We start from the raw sequence: 11,248 nt of genomic DNA on the forward strand, positions 1-11,248 counted from the left end.
TTGAGGGGGATCGGTCTGTCCCTAAAGACATTTGCTAATTTCTACAAATGTACTGTGGAGAGCATTCTAACTGGTTGCATCACTGCCTGGTGTGGAGAGGCCATTGCACAGGATCAGAAAATGCTGCAGAAAGTTGTAAACTCAGCCAGCTCCTTCATGGGCACTGGACTCCACAGCATCCAGGACACATTCAAAAGATGAGGCCACAAAAAGGTGACATCCATCATTAAGGACCCCCATCACCCAGGACATGACCTCTTCTCATTGCGACCATCAAGGAGGATGTACAGGACCCTGAAGATACTCTTACTGGTTTAGGAACAGCTTCTTCCCCACCATCAGATTTCCGAATGGACAATGAACCCATCAACACCCCCTCAGTATTTTCCCTCTCGTTTTGCACTACATTCTAAATATAATTTTACACATTCTAATTGTAATCTGTGGTTTTTATTAGTAAATATTGCAATGTACTGCAGACACAAAGGAACAAATTTCACCACAGATGCAATAAACACAAACACACACAGCTGGGCTCAGACATACAACACTCCCATATTCCTCTCTTTGTGACACCCTGCTTGCTCCGCGGCATGTTCTGCGTGAAAGGCAGGACAGACACAACGGGCCGAATGGCCTGTTCCAGTTTCCTTTTTCTAAAGTCCGAGTTTCCCTTTGCGCCTGGTTCTCCCAGGGCCTTCAGCCTGTCCTTTTGCACAGGGGAGCGCTCACAGCACCGGAGTTCCATCGGCAGCCGCTGCGGGCCAGCTCCCGTATCCCAGCAGCAGGAGACAGGACTGGGAGGAAACTCCGGACAACAGGCCCCGATCCATGGCGGGGAAAGACCGGGCACCCCCTGTGTGGCTGAAACTTATCACGGAATCTCCGCCCGAATCGTCACCTCCGCCATCGGAAGGGTTCAAAACACCGGCCGCTGTTGCAGCCTTTACCCGGGGAGCTGCTCCCAATCTCGGGTCTCTCACCGGGTCGACTCGTTCCCGATTCCAAACTTCGGTCAGAATATGCTTGTCCTTTGACCTCAGCACCAGATTCCTGCAACTTCCCATCACCGTTGAGCCTCAGGATTTGTCTATTCAATTTAGAAACCTTGTGGAGATAATTGCAATGATTCACTGCACTCTGGGTGAGGAAATTTCTCCTCATCTCAGTCCTGCTGAGTTGTCCTCGGATTTTGAGACTGCGACCGCTGGTTCCACACCTTGTGGGAAACATCATTCCAGCCCTTCCGCTGTAAATATCCTGTGAGATTGTATTTCTCTAATTCTGAGACAGGAATGTGATCTGTCTCAGTCAAATCACCTCATATTTCACTCATTTTGAGACAGTCCCAGTACGATGATTCGTTCGGGGAGCATCTCGATGGACAGCAAGTGAGTGCAGTTATCCTGTGTTGTTCCGCAGCCAGATGGCTGAGGAGGGGTAACTGTATCTGAACCTGGTGGGGAGAGTTCTGAGGCTCTTGTACCTTCTACCTGATTACAGCAGTTAGAAAAGAGCCTGCCTGTGTGGTGAGCCAGATCATAGACGCCTGTATCACCGTCCCCTCTGGCCTGTCCTATCCGGGACCAAAGGAATTGTGGAGAGTAAATGTGGTACTCTGTCGAGTATCACTGTCATCCAGGCCCTCATCCTGCCTCTTATTATTCTTGTCTGTGATTGCAGTGCGACAATCTCTGGCCCAATGTCCCCTCTGTCTACAAACCCCGTTTCTGTCCTTTGCCAAGTGTCCTCTTCATCTGCACGGTCCGCACGGTCCTGCCACCCGTTCTGGGTTCTTCATCGGGACCCGAACTCCATCTCCTCACTACCGTTTCTCTGTACGCACTCTCCCTTTTCCACAGTCCCTTTAAAGAGTCAATTGTGCTCCATATTCATCAGAATTTATGTCACCCGGGGCCAGGTCTGACACAGCGAATTGAGATTAGTTAACTTAAAGGAGTGGGCAGGCTTGGGTCTGAGACAGTTTAGAAAAGTCTGCACCGCCAGCTGGACACACTGATCTGTCCAGGGGTTTGCCGGCATTGGACTCTCACGTATCCTTAAAACGAGCTATAAAGTACGCAAGGGATTCTCCTTTTTTCTGTAGTTACCGGGTAAATTCTCAAAATCCGCATGCAGTCGGGCTGTCATTCAAATGGGTTCCCTTACCTCAGCGACCCACCGTGCCATGGCTTGTATTACATCAGCCCCTCTGGTGGCTCCCGGTCACCTTCGGGCATCTGCCTGGGAAAGGGGAACCCACTCCCTGTCCCTGCCCGAGAGGTTCCATATATAACCCTGAGGAGTGGCACACGTCCCCGGGCAGGGTCTGGAAAGGGGAACCCACTCCCTGTCCCTGTCTGAGAGGTTCCATATATAACCCTGAGGAGTGGCACAAGTCCCCGGCCAGGGTCTGGAAAGGGGAACCACTCCCTTTTTCAATGAATTCAGGTAAAGCCCCGGGTCCGGATGTTTATACTGCTGAATTTTTAAAATTCTTTTCTTCTATACTCGCTCCTTGGCTTTGTAAACTTTTTAAAGATGCGTTAACCATAGGTAAAAAAACACAATCTTTTTATGATGCCTCCATTTCTCCAATTCTTAAAAAAGATATAGTCCCCACTGAATGTGCATCCTATCGGCCAATATCCTTGCTGAATATGGATTCTAAGATTTTTACCAAAATTCTTGCCACTAGATTAGAAAAAGTATTACCTCAAATTATCTCTGAAGATCAGACCGGATTTATTAAAAACTGTTATTCATCTTTTAACATTAGAAAATGTATTAATATAATTTATACTTCTTCATCTAAAATAGCAGAGTCATTTCCTTAGATGCTGAGAAAGCGTTCGATAGAGTTGAATGGCTATATTAATTTTATACGTGGCAGAATTTTAATTTTAGCTTGAAATTTATATCAGGGATTAAATTAATGTATTATAAACCTTTGGCTTCGGTTCTTACCAATAATCAAAGATCTTTTTTTCAGTTGTCCTGTGGTATGAGGCAAGGCTGCCCTTTAAGACCTCTATTATTTGACATTGCTTTGGAACCTTTAGCCGTTGCCATTCGTGAATCACCTAATATTTTTGGTATTACCCGTGGGTGAGGGACTTATAAGTTATCATTATATGCTGATGATTTGTTACTATACATATCTGACCCTGAGAGATCTATTCCTGCTATTTCATCCTTGCTTGCTCAGCTTAGTAGCTTTTCTGGCAACAAACTGAATTTTAATTAGAGTGAATTATTTCCATTAAATATGAAAGTTCCAATTTATAAAAACTTACCATTTAAAATTGTCACAGATCATTTTACTTATTTGGGTATTAAAATTACCAAGAAACATATGGGTTTATTTAAAGTTAATTTTTTACCTTTAATTGAACAAATCAAGCAACTTTTTACAGGTAGTCCCCATTATCTCTGTCATTGGTTGGTTGAATTAATACTATCAAGTTGATAGTATTACCCAAATTTTTATATTTATTCCAAACATTACCAATTTTTATTCCTAACTCTTTATTTGATATTATTGACTCCAAAATATCCTCGTATGTGTGGCAGAATAAAAAATCCTAGATTAAGTAAAAAATATTTACAGAAGCCTAAGAAGGAAGGTGGTTTTGCTTTGCCAAACCTGAGATTTTACTGTTGGCCAGTTAATATTCAATATTTAATATTTTGGACACAAGAATCGGTCATAGTACCTTGCCCACAATGGGTAAATTTGGAGTGTAAATCTGTACAAGACTTCTCATTGTTTTCTATTTTAGGATCTGCGCTTCCTTTTGCTTTATCTAAACCGAATAAACAAATAACTAATCCTACAGTTAAACACACATTAAGAATATGGTTTCAATTTCGTAAATTCTTTGGCTTGAATAATCAAGCCCTATTATATCCAACTTCTTTTTCCAGGTACAAAAGGTACAACATGTTTTTGTGATCTATTTTTATATAACAGTTTTATGTCCTTTGAACAGCTATCCAGACTGAAACTCATTTTTTTAGATACTTGCAAGTTAGCAATTTCTTGAATGTTAGTCTTTTCTGAAATTATGTCCAATGGACATTACAGAAAAAATTCAGGCTCTGAATCCTTGCCAGAAGGGTTTAGTAGCCATCATTTATAATATGATCATGAAAATACAGCCAGGAGTATCAGAAAAAAATTAAGGAATGGGTAAAAGAACTTTACTGTCTTATACCCACAGAGCAGTGGGAGAAAATTTTACAATTAGTCAATTCTTCTTCTATTTGTGCTAAACATGCCTAATACAATTTCAGGTTGTTCATAGGGCTCACATGTCCAAGGATAAACTCGCTCGATTTTATTCTTATGTTAATCCAGCCTGTCACAGATGTCATTCTGAAGTCACTTCATTGACCCACATGTTCTGGTCTTGCCCCTATTTGCAAAATTACTGGAAAGATATTTTCGGTATTATTTCAACAGTTCTGAATATCAAATTACAACCGCATCCTATTCCTGCAATTTTCGGTTCACCAATGGTGGTTAATAGTCGTTTATCCCCCCTCAGCCCGGCAGATGATTGCATTTGTTACATTAATGTCTAGAAGATCTATCCTACTGGATTGGAAAGAAAATAGTCCTCCAGCTATATTTCAGTGGTTTTCTCAAACTATTTCTTGTTCGAGTTTAGAAAAAATTACAAGTGTTGTCTTTGACCCTTCAGTTAAATATGAAGAAACTTGGAGACCATTTATTCAACATTTTCATATAAGCTAACCTGACTTTTCCTAAACCTTACTTTTATTGTCCTTAATTATTTGGATGGAGGTGCGGAGTTATTGACGCTACTGTGTATAATTGATATAATGCAATGGCCCATGTCGGTTAGGATTTTTTTCATTTTTTTGGGGGGGGGAGGGTTCCTTATTTTATCCATTTTTTATAACCACTATGAGTTTGGGAGCTTAACATTAATAAGGTATTTATACCTCAACCTATTAATTCTGTACTCTCAATCACTTTGTATTCATGTTTCATTTATGTTTGTTTAAAATAAATAAAAAGATTTAAAAAGGACTACTCTGAGGAAAAGTTGGAATAGGCGCAACGGGCCGAGTGGCCTGCTCCTGTTTCCTTTTTCTGAAGTCCGAGTTTACCTTTGCGCCTGGTTCTCCCTGGGCCTTCAGCCTGTCCTTTTGCACAGGGGAGCGCTCACACACCGGAGCTCCATCGGCAGCCGCTGCGGGCCAGCTCCCGTATCCCAGCAGCTGGAGACAGGACCGGGAGGAAACTGCGGACAACAGACCCCGATCCACGGCGGGGAAAGACCGGGCTCCCCCTGTGTGGCTGAAACATCTCACGGAATCTCCGCCCGAATCTTCACCTCCACCATCGGAAGGGTTCAAAACTCCGGCCGCTGTTGCAGCCTTTACCCGGGGAGCTGCTCCCAATCTCGGGTCTCTCACCGGGTCCACTCGTTCCCGGTTCCAAACTTCGGTCCGCCCACTGACAGTCCTCAGCCAATGGAGGCCAGAGTCTCCCAGCGGTGGTCTCTGATTGGCTGTGAGTGTGTCCGAGGGCGGGCTGCTGCCGGTTGCTGGAGATGTCAGTCACAGTTTGTTCTCAGACTCATAGCAAGTTCCCCGAGGCTCGAAGTTCAAAGTAAATTTTATTATTATTTTTCAATATTTTAAATTTTTATTGAACACAAACAAAAACAGAAACACTAAACATATGCTAACAAAGCCAGGAAATCACACAAAAGCAACAACGAATATATAACTATTAACTTTAAATATACAAATAAACAAGGAAATCCGCTCTAAATACTGTTGGACAGAAGGGACTGTATCTTAGAGGAGTCACAAAACAAGAACGTTTACAGAGATAACACAAAACATTGACAGATTTGTACAGTCTTTACAGGTTTCTGGTTACGGGAAGTGTTCAGAGTATAAACGTATAGTTTGAAGTCTGAGGTAAAAATCTAAATGAAGGTTTCTTATTGCTGTGTTTGCATTTATGGATACAAAATTTGCTGTAAATTAACAAAAGATTTATGATAGAGAAATGATCCCTGTGAGATTTGGTATTACTAGTAAACCCAATAAGACATTTTCAAAACAAAAAGTAAAATCCACATTAATATATTAATCTATAAATTGACAAACATCAAACCAAAATGTTTTAACATATTCACAATCCCAAAACAGATGAAATAAATCCTCTGGATATCAACCACAAAAAGAACAGTTAGTCTCAATATCAGAATTAACCCTTGTCAAATAAACATTATTTGGATAATATCTATGTATAATTTAAAATAAGCCCCAAATACTCCTCCACCTCAGATTCCCCAAGTGACTATTCCAAAAACTAACAGAGTACATATAAGTCGCCACAAACAACTCCTGCAAACATGCAGAGCAAAGCTACAGAATGGTAACTATATCTGGATCACTGAAAGATCAACCAGAGTGCAGAAGACAACAAACTTCGCCAATGCAAATAAACAATGAGAACATGAAATAACCGCAGCGGCTGCCGATAGATGTCCGGTGCTCTCAGCTCTCCCTGTTCAATCTGACAGGACAAGAAACAGTGAGGCACAAAGGTTACCGAGTGTTTCAGAAAACAAGAAATCGAGAAGGCGTGGCCATTCGGCCCCTTGCGCTACCACTGTCCTTCAACTCAGAACATGCTTGACTTTTGACCTCAGCACCACTTTCCTGCAACTTTCCATCACCGCTGAGCCCCAGGATATGTCTATTCAATTTCGAAACCTTGTGGAGATAATTGCAATGATTCACTGCACTCTGGGTGAGGACATTTCTCCTAACCTCAGTCCTGCTCAGTTCTCCTCGTATTCTGAGTTTGTGAGTGCTGGTTCCACACCTTCTGGGAAACATCATTCCAGCACATCCACTTTAAATATCTTGTGAGATTATATTTCTCTAATTCTGAGACAGGAATACAATCTGTCTCAGTTAAACCACCTCTTGTTTCACTCATTTTGAGACAGTCCCAGTACGATCATTTGTTGTGGGAGCAACTCTATGGACATCAAGTGAGTGCAGTTATCCTGTGTTGTTCCACAGCCTGATGGTTGAGGGGTAGTAACTGTTCCTGACCCTGGTGGGGCGAGTCCTGAGGCTCTTGTACCTTCTACCTGATTACAGCAGTGAGAAAAGAGCCTGCCTGTATGGTGAGCCTGATCACAGCCGCCTGTATCACCGTCCCCTCTGGCCTGCCCTATCCGGGACCAAAGGGATTGTGGAGAGTAAATGTGGTACTCTGTCGAGTATCACTGTGATCCGTCCCCTCTGGCCTGTCCTATTCGGGACCAAAGGGATTGTGGAGAGTAAATGTGGTACTCTGTCGAGTATCACTGTGATCCGTCCCCTCTGGCCTGCACTATCCGGGACCAAAGGGATTGTGGAGAGTAAATGTGGTACTCTGTCGAGTATCACTGTGATCCGTCCCCTCTGGCCTGCACTATCCGGGACCAAAGGGATTGTGGACAGTAAATGTGGTACTCTGTCGAGTATCACTGTGATCTGTCCCCTCTGGCCTGCCCTATCCGGGATCGAAGGAATTGTGGATAGTAAATGTGGTACACTGTCGAGTATCACTGTCACCCAGAAACACTTCCTGCCCCTTATTATTCTTGTCTGTGATTCCAGTGCGACAGTCTCAGGCCTAATGTCCCCTCTTTCTACAAACTCCTTTTCTGTCCTTAGCCAAGTGTCCTCTTCATCTGCACCGTCCGCACGATCCTGCCACCCGTTCTGGGTTCTTCGTCGGGACCCGAACTCCATCTCCTCACTACCGGTTCTCTGTGCACACTCTCGCTTTTCCACAGTCCCTTTAAAGAGTCAATTGTGCTCCCTATTCATCAGAATTTATGTCACCCGGGGCCAGGTCTGACACAGCGAATTGAGATTAGTTTACTTAATGGAGTGGGCAGGCTTGGGCCTGAGACAGTTTAGAAAAGTCTGCACTGCCAGCTGGACACACTGATCTGTCCAGGGATTTGCCGGCATTGGACTCTCACGTATCCTTAAAACGAGCTATAAAGTGCGCAAGGGATTCTCCTTTTCTCTGCAGTTATGAGATAAATTCTCAAAATCCGCATGCAGTCGGGCTGTCATTCAAATGGGTTCCCTTACCTCAGTGACCCACCGTGCCAGGGCCTGTATTACATCAGCCCCTCTGGTGGCTCCTGGTCACCTTCGGGCATCTGCCTGGGAAAGGGGAACCCACTCCCTGTCCCTGCCCGAGAGGTTCCATATATAACCCTGAGGAAGGGCACAAGTCCGCCGTCAGGGTCTGGAAAGGGAAACCCACTCCCGTTTTCAATGAATTCAGGTAAAGCCCCTGGTCCAGACGGTTATACTGCTGAATATTTTTAAATCCTTTTCTTCTATACTCGCTCCTTGGCTTTGTAAAATTTTTAAAGATGCGTTAACTGTAGGTAAATAACCACAATCTTTTTATGATGCCTCCATTAATCCAATTCTTAAAAAAGATAAAGACCCCACTGAATTTGCATCCTATTGGCCAATATCCTTGCTGAATACGGATTCTAAGATTTTTACCAAAATTTTGGCCACTACATGAGAAAATGTATTACCTCAAATTATCTCTGAAGATCAGACCGGATTTATTAAAATCTGTTATACATCTTTTAACATTAGAAAATAAATTAAAATAATTTATACTTCTTCATCTAAAATACTAGAATGTCATTTCTTTAGGTGCTGAAAAAGCGTTTGATAGATTTGAATGGCTATATTTAGTTAATACATTGCAGAATTTTAATTTCAGCTTGAAATTTATATCATGGATTAAATTAATGTATTATAAACCTTTGGCTTCACTTCTTACCAATAATCAAAGATCTCCTTTTTTTCAGTTGTCCCGTGGTACAAGGCAAGGCTGCCCTTTAAGTGCTCTATTATTTGACATTGCTTTGGAACCTTTAGCCATTGCCATTCGTGAATCACCTAATATTTTTGGTATTACCCGTGGGTAAGGGACTTATAAGATATTATTATATGCTAATCATTTGCTACTATACATGTCTGACCCTGAGAGATCTATTCCTGCTGTTTCATCCTTGCTTGCTCAGTTTAGTAGCTTTTCTGGCTACAAACTGAATTTTAATAAGTGTGAATTATTTCCATTAAATATGCAAGTTCCAATTTATAAACACTTACTGTTTTAAGTTGTCACAGATCATTTTACTTATTTGGGTATTAAAATTACCAAGAAACATAAGGGTTTATTTAAAGTTAATTTTTTACCTTTAATTGAACAAATCAAGCAACTCGTTACCAGGTGGTCCTCATTATCTCCGTCATTGGTTGGTTGAATTAATACTATCAAGATAATAGTATTACCCAAATTTTTATATTTATTCCAAGCATTAACAATTTTTATTCCTAAATATTTTTTTGATATTATTGACTCCAAAATACCCTCGTATGTCTGGCAGAATAAAAATCCTAGATTAAGTAAAATATATTTACAGAAGCCTAAGAAGGAAGGTGGTTTTGCTTTGCCAAACCTGAGATTTTACTATTGGACAGTTAATATTCAATATTTAATATTTTGGACACGAGAATTGGTCGTAGTACCTTGCCCACAATGGGTAAATTTGGAGTGTAAATCTGTACAAGACTTCTCATTGTTTTCTATTTTAGGATCTTTGCCTCCTTTTGCTTTATCTAAACCAAATAAACAAATAACTAATCCTGTAGTTAAACATACACTAAGAATATGGTTTCAATTTTGTAAATTCTTCAGCTTGAATAAGTTTATCTTATCAACCCCTATTTTGTCCAGCCTTCTTTTATGGACGAAGCCTTTGTGTTTTGGAAAACAAAACGTATAACATGTTTTCGTGATCTATTTTTAGATAACAGTTTTATGTCCTTTGAACAGCTATCCAGCCTAAAACTCATTTTTTTTTTTAGATACTTGCAAGTTAGCAATTTCTTGAATGTTAGTCTTTTCTGAAATTATGTCCAATGGACATTACAGAAAAAAATTCTGGCTCTGAATCCTTGCCAGAAGGGTTTAGTAGCTATTATTTATAATATGATCATGAAAATACAGCCAGGAGTATCAGAAACAATTAAGAAGGAATGGGAAAAAGAACTTCATAGTCTTATACCCACAGGGCAGTGGGAGAACATTTTACAATTAATCAATTCATCTTCTATTTGTGCTAAACATGCCTAATACAATTTAAGGTTGTTCATAGAGCTCACATGTCCAAGGATAAACTCGCTCTATTTTATTCTTATGTTAACCCAACCAGTGACAGATGTCATTCTGAAGTCGCTTTATTGACCCACATGTTCTGGTCTTGCCCCTGTTTGCAAAATTATTGGAAAGATATTTTTGGTATTATTTCAACAGTTCTGAATATCAAATTTGCATTCGTGTTTCATTTATGTTTGTTTAAAATCAATAAAAAGATTTAAAAAGGACTATTCTGAGGAAAGGATGGAATAGGCGCAACGGGCCGAATGGCCAGACATGCTCCTGTTCGTTATTTTCTAAAGCACGAGTTTACCTTTGCGCCTTGTTCTCCCTTGGTTTTCAGCCGTTCGGATTGCACAGGGGAGCGGTGAGAGCTCCGGAGATCCACCGGCAGCCGCTGCGGGGCAGCTCCCGTCTCCCAGCAGGAAGGGACGGGTCTGGGAGACAACTCCAGACAACAGGCCCCGATCCTCGGCGGGGAAAGGCCGGGCGCCTCCGTGTAGCTGAAACATCTCACGGAATCTCCGCCGGTCGCTTCAGCTCTGCCTTCGAAAGGATTCACGACCCGCCGGTGGTGCAGCCGAAACCCGAGGCGCAGCTCCCGGTCTCCGGCCCACTCGATCCCGGTCCAAACAGCGTCCCGCCCACTGACACCCCTCAGCCAATGGCAGCATCCCTCTCCCAGCGTTGATCGCTGATTGGCTGTGTGTGAGAGAGCGGGCTGCTACTGGGAGCTGGAGATGTCAGTCACAGTTTGTTCACAGAATTAAAGGAAAATCCCCGAAACTCAAATTTCAAAGCAAATTTTATTATCAGAGTACAGATAAGTCACCACATACAACCCCGAGAAGCATTTTCCTGCGGACGTACTTAGAAAAAGTATAGAATAGTAAACATAACAGAAGCAGGCAGTGAAAGATCAGCCAGAGTGCTGAAGGTAACAAACTGTGCGAATGCAAATACAGGAACAGCGATAAAATAACAACGTGATTTAGA

The 11,248-nt window shown here is 42.0% G+C and overlaps 1 protein-coding gene and 1 long non-coding RNA gene across 2 annotated transcripts in view; one reads left to right on the top strand and one right to left on the bottom strand.

Moving 5' to 3' along the window:
* The window catches only part of LOC132385773 (zinc finger protein 135-like), a 901,933-nt gene extending 891,234 nt beyond the window's left edge, over positions 1 to 10,699 (bottom strand). The window contains exons 1-2 of the mRNA XM_059957998.1: positions 10,566 to 10,699; positions 5,140 to 5,631 (exon numbers count right to left, since the gene is read on the bottom strand). The gene's annotated coding sequence lies outside the window, so the exon portion shown is untranslated. The remainder of the gene's footprint in view (positions 1 to 5,139; positions 5,632 to 10,565) is intronic.
* The window catches only part of LOC132385775 (uncharacterized), a 488,678-nt gene that overhangs the window by 440,005 nt on the left and 37,425 nt on the right, over positions 1 to 11,248 (top strand). The window lies entirely within an intron of this gene.

This window comes from Hypanus sabinus (genome assembly GCF_030144855.1).
Source record: "Hypanus sabinus isolate sHypSab1 chromosome X2 unlocalized genomic scaffold, sHypSab1.hap1 SUPER_X2_unloc_2, whole genome shotgun sequence".
NCBI lineage: Eukaryota > Metazoa > Chordata > Chondrichthyes > Myliobatiformes > Dasyatidae > Hypanus > Hypanus sabinus.